Source organism: Rhinatrema bivittatum, chromosome 7, assembly GCF_901001135.1.
Source record: "Rhinatrema bivittatum chromosome 7, aRhiBiv1.1, whole genome shotgun sequence".
Lineage (NCBI taxonomy): Eukaryota > Metazoa > Chordata > Amphibia > Gymnophiona > Rhinatrematidae > Rhinatrema > Rhinatrema bivittatum.
In genome coordinates, this window is record NC_042621.1 from 135219860 (window position 1) to 135242123 (window position 22264).

At 42.2% G+C, this 22264-nt stretch overlaps 1 protein-coding gene across 13 annotated transcripts in view; it reads right to left on the reverse strand.

Moving 5' to 3' along the window:
- Nucleotides 1-22264, reverse strand: part of MARCH8 (membrane associated ring-CH-type finger 8) — a 376426-nt gene that overhangs the window by 330703 nt on the left and 23459 nt on the right. The window contains exon 1 of one of the 13 annotated variants that reach the window (XM_029609204.1): nucleotides 5369-5517. The exons of 11 other annotated variants lie outside the window; for them this stretch is intronic. The gene's annotated coding sequence lies outside the window, so the exon portion shown is untranslated. Of the gene's footprint in view, nucleotides 1-5368; nucleotides 5518-22264 lie in introns of those variants that run through there. One more of the 13 variants, XM_029609206.1, reaches the window with a different exon arrangement.

Consider the following 22264-nt stretch of genomic DNA (forward strand, 5'->3'; position numbering starts at 1 on the left):
CGTTTTCCCACACTTCTTATTATATCGGCCTGAGAGATAGTCTAGAGCTGATTCAGACAAAGGTAACCAAAATGGTGGGATCTGCATCAAAAGCCATATGAGACTTAATGATCTATATATATATATACACACATATATATATATATATATATATATATATATATATACACACATCCTAGAGGAGAAGAGAGACATTTAAATGCCTAAAAGGTATTCATAATGCACAAGAAGCATACTTTTTCAATGGAAAAGAAGTTGTAAAACTAAAGGTCATGATATGTCACTGCAAAGGGGTAGACTCAGATCATCTATAAATATCTTTTCACAGAAAGAGTGCTGGATTCCTGGAATGCCCTCTTGGATGCAGTGAATGGTAACAGAATTTTAAAAAAGCAGGATAAACAGGAGGATCACTGGTGACAAGAGGATGGTAAAGCAATGAAGCACTGGGGTGGATCAGCAGTCCCAACTCTAAACACTGGGGTAATCTGCACAGAGAAGCGGACACAACCGTAAGCAGCAGCACTGGGCTTCCAAGAAGACTAGGGTGACCTACATGGAGGGACAATGGTTAAAACACAAAATTCAGTGAGCATTGAAAGTGCTTTTTTTTTCTACAACTACCTCACTAACTTATCAGCTGTTGGGATTATTACAAAACTTGGTAATAAGACACAAAAGGGAGTCCTTGGCATCAGCTTAAGTAATGATTTTCTAAGAGCAAAGTTAAAAATAGCAAGGTCCAAAATGGCCTACTAGTGAAGGTGACGGTGGTGATTACTGTAACATATTTTGGGTATGCTTGGGACATGGAGAACAGTGGTAGGAAAAGGTTCAAGAGATCAGGTAAAAGACATGGATGAGGAGAGGGCTGGTGTTAGACTGTAAACTACCTAGAGTGGATGAGTCTCAGCTGGGCCGACTGGATGGGACATTTTGTCTTTAACTGCTGTCATTCACTGTTATATGTTACTGTGCTCACAACTTGGAAAACCAGAAAGTACAGAAGGCAGCAGAGCACATTATCATACAGGTCTAGTATCAAAGGGACGTCATTATAGGGATTTTGATGTCACGTCAGTGTGTGGTGGGCAAGATGTGAATTTCTCCTCAAACTGCATATAAATGTTGGGCTTTTTGCAAAGAATTTACAATTTTTAATAACGATTTATTTAGCAACTTTTATATCCTTCAGTTTCCACAATATTTTCAGTGCGGTTAACAAGACATTCATAATTTCAATACATAAAGCAATTTCACAGATTACATTAAAACAAATAATACTGTACATTGAAACTCATTAAAACATTTAAAAGTAATATTAAAAAGATATGTTTTTATCAGCTTTCTACATATTTTAATATCAGATAATGCAGGTAGTTCCACGGGTAAATCATTCCATAATACAGGTGCCATAGAATAAAATGCCCTTGTATGAGACATGGTACTCATAAGTTTAAATCTTGAGACCACAATACTTGAACAGGAGAGTATCTGCTGACTGTATCATATGAAGCATTATTATTATTCATTTATATGTCATCTGATGCAATGCTCTTGGCGACTTACAAAGTAAACATGTATAAAATTCATAAAAACACACAGACATAAAATTATAAAAACAAATACACAAAAAAAACCATAACAAAACCAAAATAAATTAAAACTTGAAGATGGTTAAAAAAAAACCAGATCATCAACTAACAAGCAGCTATAAAAACCAAGGATACACTCAAGCCCTTCATAGAAGGCCTGCTGGAAAAGGTATATCTTTCAAACATCAAAGGCCCTCTACAAACCATGTTGCCGTTCTTCCTTAAATGACTTCTTGTAATCATCTTTAAAGATGTTATTTTTTGGTAGTTTGTTAAATTTATGCAAATAAAAACAATTGAGCATAGTCATGTTATTGGACTAGACCAATGATTAAGTATAAGGCATTTGAAGGCCACTTAATATTCAGACTGGTAGCGCCTATTATGAAGGTCTATAAGTCATCTTTTTTATACTGTATATGTATTTGAGGGCCTTTGAATATTCTATTTTCCTCTGCACTGTGTAAACACTCCTGTTTATGAAAGGTATATCTAACATAACCTTAACAGTTTTTACACAATTCATGAGATGTAATTCATGAATTGGTAATGAATTCCAATAGATTGGGGCAGTGACTGAAAATGCCCTGTCACTAGTTTCAGCCAAACTGGTCATATGAAATGGCAGTACGTCCATTTCTTTAATAAGAACACAGTGCCAATGGAGAATTGTATAAATGTAGCATCACATTTGCCCATAGTAGAGAGTTCAATATTACTAATTTATGGACTAAACTGACTATTTTATATTTTAATCTATAAGCTATGGGAAGCAATGAACTTCGACCAAGACCAAGGAAATGTACCGTATTCATGAATACTTCTCCCAGAAATCAGCCTGCAAGACTTTCAATACATAGTTCGGTAGGCTAACATAAACATAGGGTGTATCACTATTCAATAATTTTAAAATAATCATAAGAAACTTAAAATGAACTCTAAAAGCTACAGTTCAACTGTCATAGGGGCCAATGCAATATCGGGTGCTGAGCTCAGCGCACTGCTAAACACGCAGTTGGACGCATGTTTTGGACGCGCTAGACATACGCCTAATGCAATATCTAGATTAGCACATCCAAAATGACCGTCCATACCTGTGCATAGCTAATAGCGTGCATCACATGCAAATTCCACGATGATGAGAATATTAGCTAGTACCCCCGATGTAAAACAAAAAATGTGTGCCCGACATGCACATTTTAACCCTCAAAAATGAATGCCAGTCCAGAGATGGTGTTATGTTTTGAGGCACTGCAAACTATGCTCAGAAAAGTAAAAACTACAGCTTTTCTGCGGTTCCTCCTACTCAATATCATTGCGATACTAAGCAGGAGGAACCACAGAAAGCAGCAACATGAAAAAAAAAAAAAAATCTTGACATTGGTCAGGTTAGGAAAAGGGAAGCTCAATTTACGAGTGTCCATTTTCCTAACTCGTGGCTGTGCACGGGTTAGGAAAAGTGACACTTGGAAAATTAAGTATCCATTTTCCTTACCTGTGCACAGCCACTTATCCTGGGCGCTCGATGCTATGGATGAGCTAGGAACGCATAATTTATCCATTGCACATCCGTTTTAGCATGCCAGGTTGGACGCACTTTTTTTTGCATGCATATTGCATCGGCCTCATAGTATCAGTGAAAAACATGATCAGTAACCGTGGCTCTTCTCAGCATTCATGCTGCAGTGTGTCGTAATAAATGCCAGCCCAAAGTAAAGACTGTTACTATAATAAAGTTGCCCAAATAAAAATCCTTGCAATACTAACCAGGACGATGATGTGGTTAAGAAATATTTTAAAGTTGTAAGAATCTTTAATCTAAAAAATCCTCTCCTGACCACCTGCCTAACCTGAGGAACAAAAGTTAACTTGGAATGTAATCGCAGTTTGGGCCTGGAGAATGGTGGAGCTGTGGCCTGGCTGAGCCTATTCTTCCATACCCAGCCCCCATCAGCATAGGTAGTCAGAGTAGAAGCAGCAGGCCAACAATTTAGGGACTTACTGAGTGTATGCCCCCATTCTGAGTGGCTGCTCCTCCTTCCTACACACTAGAACGGACATTTTTCTTGAAGCTCCAGCAATTTCTCAAAAAAAACCCCTATAACCTGAAGCTGCAGAGCTCAGATTACTCTCTCTGCAAAAAGAAGTTCTTCCTGTCTTGCAATGATCAAACCACCCATGACGACAAGGCCTAGGACTGTAAATAAAGAGAAACATAGCATTACTGAAGGATACAAAGAATCATAGTAGAATACCCTGAGAGTGTACATTCAGGACTACATGAAAATGCCACAACTTCAGAGTTGTAATAATTCACATCTGAAGCACCAGCCTGCGCTGCATGATCCCTGAGCAGACAGTAAAATCAGGAGCACAAGGCCTACTAGGAAAATACCCAGGTCACAGCTTGCATAACAGAGGAGGAATACTATTGCAAATATCTACTTGCAGCTGGGCTCTCTCAGGTACAGGAGATTAACAACTAAAAGACAGCTGGAAGGCAATAAGCATGCACAAGGAGATAGCACACTAACAATAAAACACAAACCTATGGCTTTTGGCCACATGCTATAGTACAAAACCAGTATAAACCACCACAACTTGACTATTAATTGAGGTTACTAGTGCAATCACTTCTTGGACCATCCAAACTAGAAAAACGAACCCTGCAATAGCATTTTGCTGGAACATAGAATATCAGTTTTATTCTAAGCATGTGTGCAGCATGTAGAGGATGTAACCTGAGCATATGGCACTGGGATACCCAAGGTGTGCCAAGCACGAACTATCACAGGTGTACTGAACACGTCATAAGGAATACAAACAGATTCTATGTGGGATTCACCTTCCATACTAAATTTATAGAATATGTACCACCACTATACATTTTACACAGATCTTTAATCAGATCTTACTTTAATATTTAGCAAATGTCTCTTGAAAAAAACAAACAAACAAACTGATTCTTCCCTCCTTAAGGCAGGGCATCTCCTGGAAACACCCATGAAAGGGATATTTTTCAAAAGGAAATCTATGAAAAAACAGACTTTCTTAAATTAAAAAATTCCTCTTTCTTGACCCCTCTCTACTTCTTCTTTTATGGATAAATGTGCAATTTCTAAAGAGACAGGCACTTAAAAGCACCAACAAAGCAGTATGTTCAGCAACAGCACATAATTGTGAAGTTAAAAATCGTCTCAGCAACTTTTGCACACTCCCACTGCTTCCCCCTCACACTGTATGTACACAGCTTAATGGAGCCGACATCTGCAAAAGTGACCGAGACTTTTGTGAACTAGGCTTATCATACGGTTACCTTAAAGCTTTTTTTATTTTTATTGGGATTCAGTGTGACACATTCGTGTATGTGATAAACCTTCTCCACTTTCTCTAGTACTACCAAATGTACAAAGCACTGTACAGAACTGCTGGAGACAGGCTCTGCTTTGTGGGGCTTACAATCTAGCCAAAACATCCAGACAAGACAAATACGAGGTGTCGAGTTAAAAATCAACAAGGCCATGATCAGGGAGAACCAGAAGCAGGATTTTAAATGTTAAAAGCAGCCTCAACAAATACGTTTTCAGGCAGGATTTAATTGAGGACAGGGGCTACTTTATGTAATTGAGTAAGAGTGCAACAAGTCGGGCCTCGATCCTTTTAACACATTGCAGGCTCAATGTTCTCAGCTTTCTGCCCTGATTGAGCTCTGCTTTTTGGCCGACAGAAGTTGCATAGCCTTTCTCCTTAAATAAGCATGTAATCTCTCAAACCTTTATCAGCTTGCTTGCTCCACCAGGTCCTTCCCGTTCCTTTACGGTTTTCCCTTACAATCCAAGGGTGATCTTCCCATGAAATTGGATTCCTTTGGAGCTCAGGTACAGTGGATCTCGCTTCCGCATTGCTGTCTGATAGACTGCCTTCCACCCAATCTCCCCTCCTCTAAGCTGCAGCATACACACGCCCATAGCTTCTGAAGGGAGGGCTGACAGCACATGCACACATTTTTCAGCAACAATCCAGCATGCTTACATAGTAACGGCAGTAATGACGGCAGAAAAAGCCCAACGTGGTCCATCTAGTCTACCCAGCAAGCTTCCCAAGGTAGTAACTGCCATTCCATTTGACATAGCGAGGCAGCATTACTATGTTACTCAAAATATCAGTTTGTCTGTTTTGTAGTTCTAGACTATTTATTTGTGGTATTTTTTTCAGGATGAATTGGGTCAAAACCCGTTCAAAAGGAAACAGGGACCCCTACCGAGCCAACAGCATCATCTTCATAGGTTTCTGTCCACAAGTAAGAAGGTGATTGCTGAGAGCCCCTAGAAGATGTACAATCTGCTAAAGCTTAAAAGGCATTTTCTGCTGGAGACTAAGAAACATTAGATTGACTGACTCCCAGACTCTGAAAACACCAGAATCCAACAAATGTGAAATATAAGAACTGAAAATGGCAGATGCCAGTAAATGGTTTATACTTGGTGGGACAGTTCATTTTCTAAATGCACATGCAGAGGATAGGAAAAACTGAAGACGATGGGTAGAAAGGAAAGAAGAGATGGTAAGGCTTGGTAAGGTATATACAGAAGAGGATGGGGCAAGCTAATACTTCTTGACTTCTGCAGCTGTCAACACCATTGACTATTAATCACTTGATTAAAAGACATGGAATGGAGTTCACTGGTCCAGTACTAGCCTGGTTCAAATTTTTCCTCCAGTGCTGTTCCCAAACCATATCATCGCACTCCCACACTCTCTCTTGTGAAGTGCCATAAAAATCTATCCTTTTGCCCTCCCTATTCAATATCTAAACAGCCCCCTTAGGTAAACTCAGAGACTACTGGATCATTTACAAAACAATTGCCAACTTGAACGAATGCCTGAGGAAGATCTTCAGCTGGATGTACCCAAACTGAAGCAAAATCCAGTTAAAAAAAAAATTGTGGCTATACCAAAATTACCTCAGCCATCTTGAGTCCATAGTGACCTTCCAGGAACATCTCTACTCTTCAGCTATGGGTATCCGGCTAACTTAACTAGCCGCTTAGCGGATGAATATTTACTCCTATCAACACCTTCAGCTCACTCTGAATACTGCAGCTCTAATGTTGTTAAACATAAAAAAAAAAATATGAACAGATCACACCATCTGAAAAGCTCTGCCCTGACTCCCAAGTTCAAAATGGTGGTGCTGGTCTTTAGGGACATCAAAGGCAACACACCACTCTACCTTAGCGGTCTTCTCAGTCCTTATACACCACCCCACTCTCTCTGCGCTTTACTCCAAGCTTGCCTAACTGCCCCGATGCCAAAGGAATTGCACCTCTAAAGCCCCAGAGAAAACTTTCTCTGTCCAGCTCCAACCCTGCCACAAATCAGCAGACTATCTTCCAACCTGCTAATATTCAGAAAACAAGTAAAGTCTTAATTCTTTGAAACCAGTTTCAAGCTAGAAGCTGACATACAGACCAGCGCTCAGCTATAGTCTTTAGTACTTCCAAGACAGCTGTAATGCTGTACCCCCTTTTTCCTCTAATTTAATACACTGTATCCAAACAAGACCTAGAAAACTACCTTGTACCTTATTCACTAAAAAGACAACTCTTGATAAGCTCCTAAACCATTCAGTTCTTTAACCTTTATATCCTTACACTTCCTTTTGCTGACTATCTCAGAATGTCTCCCCAAAAGTTTGCCCGATACATCTTTTTACCTTTACCTAGGTTTGGCTTAAATTACTACCTTAATATATTATCTAATTTATACATGGCAACAGACATAATTTTTAAATGTATCACACTTTGTGCTCTTTAGTTGTAAAAGCATGTAATAAAACTATGAATATGATATATATGGGTGAAAAGATATAGGAAAGAAAAGCAGCAACTTCCTTACAGGTGTGAAATGGTTTAGGTAAGAGAACCCCTGCTGCAGAAGCAAAAATGTTTTATACACGAGTACATGGGCCCTGCTGAGTAACCAAGGGTGAGGAGTTATGACTCCAGAGAGTAAAGAAACGCAAAAGATCTGTGCATTTAAACTAGTAGAGACCATCACTGAGGCCATCGAGTGAATTAAAAAGACAGCTGTGGTCAGTGAGGGAATTGTGTGAAAAACTCAGACTAAAAAGGTAACTGGAACCATGATTAATGAAAAGAAGCTGCTTACCTGTAGTAAGTGTTCTCCAGGGACAGAACAGCCAGCCACACAAAAATAGTGTGACATCATCCAATGGTACCAAGTCACAGTCTGCCCTTTCCAAGCTCAGAAAAGAGAAAAAAAAAGCCCTCTGAGCATGCATAGGAGTTCCTGCACTGCAATCACCATGTGCAATCTTCCGTCTATTTTCCAGCTGATTTCAACTGGACAAGAAAGAAGGAGGAACTGTGTAGCTGTTTTTCTGATATCCACAAAGAACACCCATTATAGGTAAGCAACTTTGCTTGCTACATAGACAAGTAATAACAATACAACTACACAAATGGGGAATCCAAGTTGAAGATCGCAAGGAAATTAATATTTTCATATTCGGTTGACTTGCAATCAGTTAATTTAAAAAAATGCAGGAAGTTAAAGTTATTACCTAAACAGATCTGAAAAATGGCTTGGCCAAAACTGCTGTCTATGTGCGAGTCCTACTCTAAACAAAAATGTTTGATAAAAGTATGTATAGTCAACCAAGTGGCCACCTTGCAGATATCTGAATTGAAGTTAAGATGTGCCAACATTGTTGCAATTACTCTAATTTAGTAAGCCTTTATGAATTCTGAAAGGTGAAGAACAGCAGTTGTGAAGCAATATGAAATACAAAGAGACAGCCATCTAGCTAGAGAGTCTTCTTCGTGACCAACAAGCTTTTTCAGTTATCAACAGAAGATACAAATAACTGATGATTTTATGTAGGGTGTTCTATTCAAGTAGAAGAGAATGACTTTTCTATTGTCAAATGTATGGAGAGCTTGCTCTGCTGGCAAAGAAATTGGCTTTGGGAAGAAACTAGCAGCAACATGAACAGATTCAAAATTAGATACTATTTTAGGAAGACATTTTGGATGTATTCTTAACACTGCTCTATTCTTGAAGATATGAGTAAATGTACCAGCACTTTAAGCTCACGGACTCTTCATGCTGAGGTAACTGCTACAAGGGATAAAAAAGTTTCCAAGTTACAAATTCATCTCTGCTTTATCTACTGGTTCATATAGAGAATTAATCAGCTGAGCAAGAACCACATTTAGGTACCACTGAGTTGGAGGCATCTTTATCAAAGACTGCAAGTTAAATAAGCAAACAAATTTTGATACTAAAGTATCTTGATAAATTTTGATATTAAAACGTCTTGATAAATCAGGAGGCCATCCACATACTGATAGTAATCTGCTATAGCATTAAAGTTCTGTTAAAACGTACTTAACAGAATTTGATTTTTGAGGCTTCCGGTGATGACGTCTTCCTGAGATCTGTGCTCGGCTCTCCTCGGGGGTCCACGGCCTTTCAACTAATAACCTTTGCAAATTCCCCCCAAACCACTTTGTACTCTTTACCTTGAAGTGCAGTGAGCCTCCGCGGTCCCTTTCTTCATCTCACCATGCAACATGACGAGTTGGGAAAGGAGGATGACCTTGGAAAAGAAAACCATTTCGGAAGACAAAAAGGAGGCCGAGCTCACCCCTATAACAGACAGCATCTTGGAAGTTTTACTTATGGAGATTACCAAAGCAGTGTCGGCTGCTTTGAACAACAAACTGCAGAAATTGCAATCATCGTTCGATGAGCTTCACGACAAATGGGCAAGTGACCAGTCATGGATAGCGGCAATGGATGTGCGACTCATGCACCAGGAAGACCGTCAAGAACAGGCCAAAGCCAGTAGGGCAGCCTTGCGCACAAAAAATCTAGAACTGGAGGAGAAACTCGACAAACTGGAAAATCGTTCCAGGAGAAATAACATTCAGGTAGAGGGCTTGCTGGAATCCCTACAAGCAGATGCGCTACATCAATGGTTGGAGGAGTGGTTGCCCAATGCCCTCGGCGCAACCGTCACTGCAAAGATGGTGGAGTGGGCCCATCGCTTAGGCCCTCCTGTGGACTAATCGCAGACTGTGGCAATCTATTGCCCGCTACCTTCACTACATAGATAAGCACAATATACTCCAGGCATACCGCAAGAAGAGGGAGTTATTGTATGAAGAACATCAAATTCTACTATTTCCTGACTTCTCCGCTAGAGTGCTGGCTGCCCGCAAAGAGATAATGCCATACTGCACCCAATTTCCTGCTCGACTGAGAGTTTATTACTATAGGGAATCCAAAGTTTTCACTAGGAAGGATGAGGCACACACATTCTTGGAAGGAGTGTGACAGAGCTAAGAGCGCCCAACCTGTTAATATCCACCTCCACATTTAGTCATCTGTTCTGATGTAGCTATATTCGGGGCCGAACACGCTCTCACAGGGGGAGTGATCAGTTTATCCAGGTTGGTTGCGGACCCTCGAAGCATCTGAGTACCTAGTCTAATGTGGTTCCCAACGTTGGAGACTGGCTTTGCTAGTAGAGGATCATCTACAGCAGAGGGCCCGGACTAGAGCTCAGGTTTTAGAGCTTTTGGGATTGATGTTGCTGTGGGTTTTTGGGGAGTATGACTGTGATATGATGTGCGAGTATGTACATTTGAGTGCGTATGTGGTATGAAGTGGGGCTGATGATGATCAGGGGTTTTCAAGAGAGAATGTACTTGGGGTTTTCGTCAGAAACAAAATGGCGACATATGGGGGGGGGGGGGGGGGGGAAGAGTCTTTCCTGAGAACTCTCCCTATTGCCTTGGGGGAGCTATGCTGCAGTTTGGTGGAAAACCTTAAAATTCAATGTCTAATCTTACTATTGGATCTCTCAACATAGCAGGCCTAAATTCTCCTATTAAAAAGGAAGAAAATGTTGCAGCATCTCAAACGCAAAAATGTAACAGTGGCCTTTTTACAGGAAACACACTTGTCAGCCACTGAGCACCAGAAGCTCAAAAGGGAGTGGGTTGGACATGTCTTTTATTCTTCTTTCTCCTCCAGCCAATGGGGCATTGCTGTTTTGATAGCCAAATATCTTAATTTCACCTGCGAGGGCACAACCTCTGATCCAGAAGGTAGATATTTAATCATGACGGGGATACTGCGAGGGCTTAAGGTTTTACTAGTTAACATTATGCTTTTTTTCCCAGCTGACCACTAAATTGGTGTTATAAATCTGGTGTTAGTTTGACTGCGAGCTCCTGAAGAGGGAGGAGTTAGCAATCTGTTAGAGATCTGCTAGGGAGTTAGCAATCTGGTGTGGATCTGCTGCTCGAGTTAGCATCTGTTATATCTCTGATGTTAGTTAGACTGCGAAGTTAGCAATCAGATGCTTGATGGGAGGAGCAGTCAGATAGGAGGAGCAATCTGTAGAGAAGGCTCAGTGTAGCGGGCTCCTGGAGAGGGAGGAGTCAGCAATCTTGTAGTGTCTCAGATATCGCCTTGCTAAGGAGTAGCAATCTATAATGAATCTGATATAGTAGTGGGTGGATCCCTGGGCCGATGGCAGATGATTACGCCCCTGGGAGGATACCCCGAGAGGGAACACCAGCTAGGCTTGAGTATGGAGACAGACACACATTAGTTCTATTATTAAACAGGTTATTAGAAACCACCAGAGGTGGCAGTAGTGAGCTAATATGCCCGGCAGGGCTGTAGTCCCTCAGGAATTGGGACAACGATCCCAGGATGGCTAAGCTGTTGAGAAACTGTAGAAAGTGAGTAGGCAGAGGTCATGAACAGAACTAGATGACAAAACTCACGTAAGGTCTCAAAGTAAGTTCAGGAGCTGGAAAGGATTAGGTCCTCGAGGAGCGAGTACCTGGTTCCAGGGAAAGCTCTGAGAGAGCGATGGTAACTCACATTTGTTTGGTAGCATGATAGCTTCCAGGCAGTAGAGAATCTTCGGAGTGTCTAGGAACATGGGCCCTCGAGGAGCGAGTATCGGTTCCTATCTGTAATCTGAAAATAAAGAAAAGAGCGAGGCCCCCGAGGAGCAGGTACCTCTGGTAAGTCCGAGGAGGCAGAATAGCTTGGGAAGCGTAGCCGAAGCAATCCCCTTGCTAACTCAGTTTGTTAGCGTTTTCAAAGACCTTTAAATATTGGAAGCAGATGACGTCATCTCAGGGGGATGCCCCTAAGGTTCGCGCCCTTGCTGGTACAAGAGTTGGGACGCGAGCACATGCCCTAGGCATCAGGACAAGATGGCAGAGTTGCAGCGTCGAGCCGGTCCGGGGATGCTGGAGGGAGATGGCATGGATACACCGCGGCAGCCAACCGTCCATCAGACTCGGAGGGAGTCGCTACAGAGGTAAAGAGGGCGGAGTGAAGACGTCGAGCAGCAATGGTCGCAACAATTGGCTACTTAGAACGAGTACACTATATTAATGGGGGGAGACTTCAATATAACTGATAACCCGAATACAGATTGCAAACCCCTCAAAACTCCAAAAAAAATAAAAAATAAATCAAGCGAATATTGGCATAAGTTTTCATTGTAAGGATTTGCAGTTAATTGATGTTTGGCATGCTGCCCACCTGGAAGAGGCGGGTTTTACGCATTACTCCCACTTTCATCGCGTATATGCTAGACTGGACTATCTATTATTTTCGGAAACTTTGTACTCTACGGTAGAGTATTGTATTATTGATCCCATAGCACAATATCATGATCTGAAAAAAGCTATGCCGTTTGGAGCTTTCTCCCAATATTCAGCCCTCTAAAAGGTGGAAAATGTCCCCCTGGCTATATGATGTTCCCCATTTTGTCCCCTCTCTTAAAGAGAAGTGGGATGAACATAAATCTTACAACAACACTGTGGATGTGGATCTTACAACAACACTGTGGATGTGGATGATATTACAATTTGGAACGCCATAAAGGCAGTGTTGCAAGGTCACATTCTGGCTTACTCTGCATATAAAAAAAAAAAAGAAATACCATCAAGACCTTCTTGATCTCATAAAAAAAATGATCTCCCTTAAACACTCACAAACACGCACATTGGATGATTCTATCAAAAAGGAACCGATGCAAGCTAAACAGGAGATGAATGCTCTCCTTACGGCAAAGGCACAACGCAATCTGCTGTATTACAAATTTAAATTATATCAGTGGGGAAATAAATCAGGGAAATTACTTGCAAGATTAGTTAAGGGTAGTAGGGGTCCGCAGGGTCAGATAAAATGTTTACAAGTCAACTCTGGATTCGCTACGAAAACAAAGGTGGGCAAAATTTCCGGGGTTAACTATTTTCAGCAAATCTACTCCTCTCTGCCCTCCTCTAATTTAAACAGGGACAAGTGGTTCCGTGGTTTTCTGAGGATGCTAGATAACACTTAGCGGCCCCCATTCAACAGGAAGAAGTGCTCAAGGTCATATGGAAGCTACCTGTAGCGAAATCACCAGGTCCAGATAGATACCGGCCAGAGTTTTATAAAATACTGGAACCCCAGATGGCTCCATATATGGCCCGCATGTTTCAGGCAGTGAAAACCAGGGGCTTCCTAGGAGAACAAAATGTAGCCACCATAGTCCTAATCCCCAAACCAGGGAAAAATGTGGAATCTCCAGATGGCTACAGGCCCATATCGTTGCTGAACCAGGATATAAAAATATTAGCAGCAGAGTTGGGCGTTTAAACCAGGTAATACAGCAGGTTGTACATCGGGATCAAACTGGCTTTATTAAAAGCCGACTCTCAGTTTCCAAGTAAATTAAGGCCATTTTAGCTTTGCAGGCTCCCCTGCATAGCAATCCTAATGGTATGTTGCTCAGTCTAGATGGGCATTCATCTGTGTGGAATGGCCCTATTTACTCTGGTCTCTAGATCGCTTTGGTGTTGGGAAGAAATTTCTTGATTAGGTTGGATTACTTTATTGCCAACCACAGGTCCAAATTTTGGTTAATGGTGTGGAATTTTTCCCCTTGGTGGAGGTACTCGACAAGGGTGCCCTCTGTCCCATTTACTTTTTGTTTTATCGTTGGAGCCAAACTGCGCAACTTAGACCTTTATCAGGGCATTCTATTACATCATCAACAGGTAAAAATAGGGCTGTTTGCTGATGATATGATGCTTTTTATCAGAAATCAGAGGGATGTGTTGGGAGATATACTGCACATTATATACTTGCTTGGTTCTTTCACTGGACTACATTTGAATTATGACAAATCTAGGGGCAGATTTTTTAAATTACGCGCTGGGGTACATTTGTGTGCGCTACCCAACGCGCACAAATGTACACCCGATTTTATAACGTGCATGCGCTGTCGCGCACATGTTATAAAATCCAGGGTCGCCGAGCCCTAGGGGAGGCCCGATGGCTTTCCCTGTTCACTCCAAGGCCACTCCAAAATCGAAGCGGCCTTGGAGGGAACTTTTTTTTTGTTCCCCCCCCCCCCCCACCTTATTTTGTTGAGTTACGCACGCCGGGCCCCAACACAGGCCGCTGTGTCGGAGTCACTCGGCCACGCCCCCGGACCGCCACCACGCCCAGAACACACTCCCAGACTGCGGCCCTGCCCACGTACCGCCCATTTTTGCATGTCCCGGGGCTTGCGCGCACTGCCGAGCCTATGCAAAATAGGCTCAGCGCGCACGCGGGGGGGGGGGGGGGGGGTGTTTAAGGGTTACGCGCGTAACTGTTTTGAAATCCACCCCCTAATGCCTTGCCTCTTGATGCTACTCTGCCTCATAGATGGAGTGACCCGACCCCTTCCCTTTAAGTTGGGTCCCTTCCTCCCTACGTTATTTGGGAATTCGACTAGCTGCTAGAAATAAGAAGCTGTATGAGGCAAATATTATCCCTGTAGTTGAAAAATCAAGGCTTCAGCTTCGTCAGCTTCAGCTTAGTGCAGTTAGTGTAGCTGGGTTCAAAAAAGTTTTGGATAAGTTCTTGGAGGAGAAGTCCATTAATGGCTATTAATCAATTTTACTTAGGGAACAGCCACTGCTATTAATTGCATCAGTAGCATGGGTTCTTCTTAGTGTTTGGGTAATTGCCAGGTTCTTGTGGCCTGGTTTTGGCCTCTGTTGGAAACAGGATGCTGGGCTTGATGGACCCTTGGTCTGACCCAGCATGGCAATTTCTTATGTTCTTATGTCAGTGGAAAGACCTCCCTTTATCTTTCTGGGGAGATGTGCTCTTGTTAAAATGATAATCCTTCCAAGGTTTCTCTATTGCCTTCATATGCTCCCTATCTGGCTGAAGGAGAAGAATATCAGAGCTTTTAGATCAATGGTCGGTTCATTCATATGGGGGGGGGGGGGGGGGGGGGGGGAGAAAGCAAGCCAGGGTTAAATTTGTCATGCTCCGGTTGGACAAAGGGTTGGGTGGGATAGTATTGCCTGATTTACGCCTCTATAATATTGCTTGCCTTAATTGTCAAATAGCGACCAAAAGAAGAAGATCGGTAAATACCAAGGATACTTTATTAGCACAAATCGTCATAAACAGGCAGAGTTTCACTCTGTTCTGAGCTGCTTCAGGAGCTATTGTAAACAAAACATGACATATATAAACATATACACATACAATCAATTAAATCATATTAAATATTAAAAATACTTGAAATAATAAAGAAGACGACACAAAAATTGACCAAAAAGATGGACAAGTAAATATAAGGAAGCCTATGGTTCACACAAAATATATCATATGGCACAGAATTAAAAAGGCAAGATTACCTATGGTGATACTGCTTGTATGCAAGGTGGTCTACTTGTTGCAATCATATACATTGGAACATCGATTGATGATTAACCTTGAGCTATTTGTATGAAAAAGAGGGTAGTGTCAGCAAACTTAACCTCCCATTAGTTTATTTACAAATGTAACAATATGGTGTGTTTGCCATAAATGGATAGAGTCCATAATTATGCAAATCTTAAATAAAAATATACAAAAGTTTTTGATGTTTTATATAGGTACCATTTTTATGTTAGACATTTTTATACATAAAATATAGATCAATAATTGGTGAATAAAACAGAAAATGTCTTAATGCTTCTGTTGCTCCATGGTGAGACAGCACCTTGAATACTGTGTACAATTCTGGTTGCCGCATCTCAAAAAAGATATAGTTGCACTGGAGAAGATACAGAGAAAGGCGACAAAATGGAAAAGGGCATTTTCCACAACTTAGTCTGGACATCTAATACGGCTTTTGGAGACTGGATGAATTTCAAGATGCCTTCATATTCTTTTATTCGAGAAACATCCTCATATAAGTTAAAAGGGAAAGATTCCTTTATTTTCTGTAAATAAAAAATGCTGAACAGGAGATATCTTCCGGTGTTGAACTTCTTGCTGGCTTGGTGATGGTTCAGACGGCAATTTTAAAAGAGTGAACCATGGAGCCCCAATCAAAAGAATAATGAGAGCTAAGAGTTCTTTGATTAAGAAAGCATCAGTAGTGTCTCTTTGTAAGAAGTTTTGCTATCCAATGATAAGGAAAAATAAAGAACTAACTTTCCCTTGCTTTTGCTAAGGCATTATAGGAGACTGGTAACAGAACTAACCTATCTAATATAGATTCACCATAATGTCCTGTTGAAGTTGATTGGTAATTCTATCATGTATGCCTTAAAGTCTGACCATAGCCTCTGAACAAAGGAATGGTATCTTATCCTGTGTCTTTCTTGACAAGGAATCTAGCTTTGGCATCAGCACAGGAGGCAATTTTTTTTTTAATTTCAGCAAAGAAAAACCATGTCTGAACTGATTTTTATCTTCGGTGCTAAGGATAACTGGCGTCATGCTCAAAGGTATTGAACAGGACTTATCCTACCACATTGTAGAAGGAGCTGCTGCTCTTACATCTCTGTGACACAACAGCACCAGACTCTTGTCAGCATGGTGTTTGTTCTGCATTATGGTCAGTGCTGAAGCATCTTTTTTGTTGCTTCAACACCATTTTTTTCTTTTCAGCACAGTATTTTGTTTTGGCACCACTGTCTCTAGGAGAAGGAGAAAGCCTGTATTTTTTAAACTGGCTTCAAATTTGTTTTTAAGAGCATAAGATTTTCCATACTAGGTCAGACCAAACGTCCATCAAGCCCAGTATCCTGTTTCCAACCGTAACCAATCCAGGTCGCAAGTACCTGGCAGAATTACAAAAGGTTGACAGATTCTGGTTAAAAGATAGAAAACAGAGTATGGCTAAATGGTCAGTTTGCTCAATGATGAAAGATGAGTAGTGGAGTGTCCCAAGGATTTGTACTGGGACCACTGCTTTTTAATATATTTATAAATAACCTAAGATGGGAAAGAGTGAGGTGATCAGAATTGCTGATGATACAAAATTATTCAAAGTTTTTAAATCACAAAAGGATTGTGAGAAATTGCAAGAGGACCTTGCCAAACGGGGCATCCAAACAGCAGACAATCTACCTTATAAATGGCCTGTGACCGACGGCCCGCAAATGCGCAGTAGAGACCAGCTCTACCGCGCATGTGCGGGCGAGCACGTCGCTCTGAGCCAGCGTCAGAAAAAAAGAAAAAACAATGGCGGCGGCCAGTGGCAGCGGCAGCGGCGTTGGGTGGCGGCGTCCGGTGGCAGCGGCGGCGGCGTTGGGTGGCGGCGTCCGGTGGTAGCGGCGGCGGCGTCCAGTGGCAGCGGCGGCGGCGTTGGGTGGCGGCGTCCGGTGGTAGCGGCGGCGGGTGGCAGCGGCATGGCGGCATCCAGCGGCGGCGGCGTTGGGTGGTGGCGGCGTCCGGTGGTAGCGGCGGCGGCGTTGGGTGGTAGCGGCGGCGGCGGGTGGTGGCGTCCAGCGGCGACGGCGTTGGGTGGCGGTGGCGTCCGGTGGCAGCGGCGGCGGCGGCAGCGAGGGAGGAGAGAGAGAAGGAGGGACTGACAGAGAGGGAGGGACTGAGTGAGAGGGGAGGAGAGAGAGGGAGTGGGACTGAGTGAGTGGGAGGGAGTGAGTGGGACGGAGGGAGAGGGGGGGACTGAGTGAGGGGGGAGGGAGAGGGGGGGACTGAGTGAGGGGGGAGGGAGATAGAGAGGGAGTGGGACTGAGGAAGAGTGGGACATAGAGGGAGGGGGGGAGGGAGTGGGACTGAGGGAGAGGGGGGAGGGAGTGGGACTGAGGGAGAGTGGGAGTGGGAGAGGGGGAGGGAGTGGGACTGAGGGAGAGTGAGAGGGAGGGAGAGAGGGGGGAGGGAGTGAGACTGAGTGAGAGGAGAGGGAGGAGTGGGTGGGAGGTAGGGGGTGGAGGGGAGAGAGAATGAGGGGGAGGTGAGAGACAGAGGGATGTAGCCCTTTTTAACGGCGGTGGCAGCGAGGGAGGAGAGAGAGTGAGGGACTGAGTGAGAGGGGAGGAGAGAGAGGGAGTGGGACTGAGTGAGAGGGAGAGAGGGAGTGGGACGGAAGGAGTGGGACTGAGGGAGGGAGGGAGTGGGACTGAGGGAGAGTGAGAGGGAGAGTGGGAGGGAGGGACTGAGTGGGAGGAGTGGGTGAGAGGGAGGGAGGTAGGGGGTGGAGGGAGTGGGACTGAGGGAGAGTGAGTGGGAGGAGAGGGAGGAGTGGGAGGAGTGGGTGAGAGGGAGGGAGGTAGGGGGGTAGGGGGTGGAGGGGAGAGAGAATGAGGGGGAGGTGAGAGACAGAGGGATGTAGCCCGTTTTAACGGGCTTAACGGCTTGTATTTACTATAGACAAATGCAAAGTGATGCATGTAGGGAAGATCAACCCAAATTAATAGGTACATAAATCAAGGTTCCAATTTGGGAGTTATCACCTAGGAAAAGGATCTAGGCGTCATCGTGGATAATATGTTAAAATCCTCTGCTTAGTGTGGGGCAGCAACCAAGAAAGCAAATAGAATGTTAGGAATTATTAGGAAAGGAATGAAGTATAAAACAGAGAATATCATAATTCCTCTGTATCGCTCCATGGTATGACCACACCTTAAGTATTGTGAGCAATTCTGGTCACCACCTTTCAAAAAAAGATACAGCAGGATTAGAAAATATACAGAGAAGAATGACCAAAATGATAAAGGAGATGGAATGATTCCTTTTTGAGGAAAAGCTAAAGAGGTTAGGGCTCTTCAGCTTGGAGAAGAGATGGCTGAGGGGAGATATGAGAGAGATCTATAAAATGGTGATTGGCGTAGATCGGGTAAATGCAAATTGGTTGATTACGCTTTCAAAAAATACAAAGACCTAGGAGATACACAATGAAGTTACTAGATAATACATGTAAGACAAAATGGAGAAAACATTTTTTCCAACACATAATTAAACTCTGGAATTCATTGTGGGAAGATGTGGTAAAAATTGTTAATGATGTGGGTTTAAAAAAGGTTTGGACAAGGTCCTGAAAGAAAAGTCCATAAACCATTATTAAGGTGGACTTGGGGAATTTCACTATGGTTCTCAAGCCACAACAGAACATTGCCTCCTAGCCCATGACTTTTTAATTTTCTCAAAAGACTTGCATGAGGTACTTTGTCAAATGCTTTCTGAAAATCCAAATACACTATATCAACTGGCTATTCACACCTTCAAAAAAATGTAGCAGACTTCCCTTGGCTAAATCCATATTGGCTTTAAACCATTAAACTATCTCTGTTCATTAATGTTGTTCTTTATAATAGTTTCAACCATTTTTCCTGGCACTGACATCAAGTTCATCGATCTGTAGTTTCCTGGATCACCCCTGGAACCCTTTTTCAGGGATGGTGGAAGCATTAGGTGGAGTAGGCGGTGGCCTAGGGCACTGGAAGTGGGCAGGGTGGCAGAGTAGGAGAGAGAAAGAGAAAGATCACATGACAACATCTCCGCCTAGGGTGACTGGACACCCTTGCACCGGTACTTCCCTTTTTAAAAACTGGTGTTATGCTGGCCAACCTCCAATCTTCAGGTTCTGGAGCTGGTTTTAATGATAGTAAGTCTACAATTTTATTTTTCAGACCTTTCAGCACTCTGGGATATGTATTCTCTGCCCAGGTGATTTGCTACTCTTTAGTTTGTCAATTTGCCCTATTACATCTTCCAGGTTCACTTCCTCTGAATCATCATCTTTAAATGTGTCTGGCATGGCCTTCCTTTTTCTGATGAAAAGGATAGCTCATACCTCAATATGTCCCTGAAGGAGCAGGCCCTAGCAGACATTTTTACACAAGGGCCACAGCTGGACACTCAAACCGAAATCCCTGATCATCATTTTATGGTAGCATTTTGTACAAAAGTTGAAGATTCTTGTCTCTCTCAGATATTGCTCTGGGAAGAAGAGAAAATGAAAAAAGAGAAACTATGAAGAAAAAGCTACAGAAATGAAAGAATATTGAAAAAATACTAAAATATTATGCAATAGCCATGGAGAGAGCAAGTGATTGACTGTTCATGAAGCAGACCAAGAGACTGAGGAATGCACGCGGCAACAGTAGCACAGGAACTCCCGCACATACTCAGAAAGGAGGGGGGGGGGGGTTGTTTTTTTTAGCTTTCTGAGCTTGAGAGAGCAGGTTCCAACTCGGCACCATGGGATAACATTACCCCATTTATGTGGCTGTATTGTTAATGCTTTTTCATGGAGAGATGACTAATTTAACTGCATGTGATGAGAGGAGCTAAAGCAGCTATGAAGCTGGTGGATAAAGTGATTGTAAAAGCCATAAATATGCAATACGGTATAGAAGAGGAATGGTCAGTAGAGAAAGGGAGGTGATATTGCCCCTGTGCAAATCACAAGTGAAACCTCATTTGGAATATCGTGTGTAGCTCTTGGAGACTGAACCTTGAAAAGGATATAAAACCAGTTGAAACTGATCAAGAGGGTGGCTGCTAAAATGGTCAGTGATCTTCATTCTAAAGTATATGGAGACAGACTTAAAGATCTAAACATATATACCCTTAGAAGAAAGGTGAAATAGAGGAGATATGATAGAGACATTTAAATACCTCCATGGTTTCAATGAATAGGAGGTGAGCCTCTTTCAAGAGAAAGGAGACTTTACAACAAGGGTTCATGGGATAAGGGTGAAAGAGGGTATAATCAGGAGAAAGCTAAGGAAATTATTTTTTACAGAGAGGGTGAAGGATACATAGAACAGACTCCCCATGGAGGTGGTAGAGATATGAAAGCATGAGATAAAACACAGGGGATTCTCCGAGGAAGTGAAAGGAATTGTACACTGAATTAGTTGGTGTGGATGGATAGACGAAATAGGGAATATACTCTGCAATAAATTTTCTATGTTTTTATTAATTATTGAAAATGTACTTAACAAAAAACAGTATGGCCCTCTGTTCTGTTTCGACTTTGAGAAAATCAGTCATCAGCTATCCCCTTCTAAAATGTTGGAAGCACATGTTAAAATGAATGTAATATGTGGAGAACTAGGGTTTCTAGCTGGATTCTCCTCAAAGAAAACAAACCAGATATATCTAACACTTTCAGAAGGCTTGTAGTTTCTTTAAATCCCTCCTCGGGGTAAACTTGGAGAGTACATCTTTTGAGAAAAGGCACCAACCCTTAAGAATACCTACAAAATGTGAAACTATGATCTCTGTGAAAATGAAACACATTAGTCTCATTAGGTTTGAATATATCCAAGTATGTTGCTACTGTAAGCCACTCAGAACCTTGGATGCAGCAGCATACAAATATTTTAAAATAAAATTGTTGCAAGCAGATCTGGGAGAGGTTAATGCCATTGTGCATGCCTCTTTATTCCAAGGGATCTTATCTTCTGGCTTTAAAGCTGCAATGGTACGCCCAATTCCTAAAAAGCCAAATGTCAATTTGATTGATCCATTTAATTATTGCTCTCACTCTTCCCTTCCACTACTGTCTAAGGTAATTACCTTAGACAGTAGTGGAAGGGAAAATAAAGGAATCTTTCCCTTTTAACTTATATGAGGATGTTTCTCGAATAAAAGAATATGAAGGCATCTTGAAATTCATCCAGTCTCCAAAAGCCGTATTAGATGTCCAGACTAAGTTGTGGAAAATGCCCTTTTCCATTTTGTCGCCTTTCTCTGTATCTTCTCCAGTTGGAGAAGGTAGTTCTCTGTATCTTCTCCAGTTGGAGAAGGTAGTTCTCCAACAGCTTCAGCAATTCCTAGATGGCAATCAGCTTTTGCATGAGGCTCAATTTGGCTTTTGCCGTCAACATAATATTTGCTTTTGTCATGCCTGGACATTGTTAGAAGGGCTTTGAGGCTGGTATGCAATGTGCCTTGGTCCTCCTAAGATCTGACAGCAGCTTTTGATACTCTTAACCATTCTGTTTTGTTGAAGCGTTTGGAATCTTTAGGTATTTCAGTTGTCCTCGCTGGTTTTCCTTTTTTTTTTTTTTTTTACTAATTGCTCTTATCGGCGACTCTTATTCTCATCCATTTTCATTGTCAACTAGGGTCCCTCAGAGATCTGCATTTTCACATATTTTATTTAATAACTATTTGCAAAGAGGTAACTTGTAGATATCACAGATAGTTCTCGCCTTCAAAGTATATGCAGATGACATTCAGCTTCTGCATCCTATATTTCATCTGTTGAAGGTATGGGGCTGATTTACTAAGGCTTTTCTCCCATTCTGTGTCAATGGGAAAAATGTTTAGAAAATGAGGCCCTATGTTTGCTAAGCTGACTTCTCTTG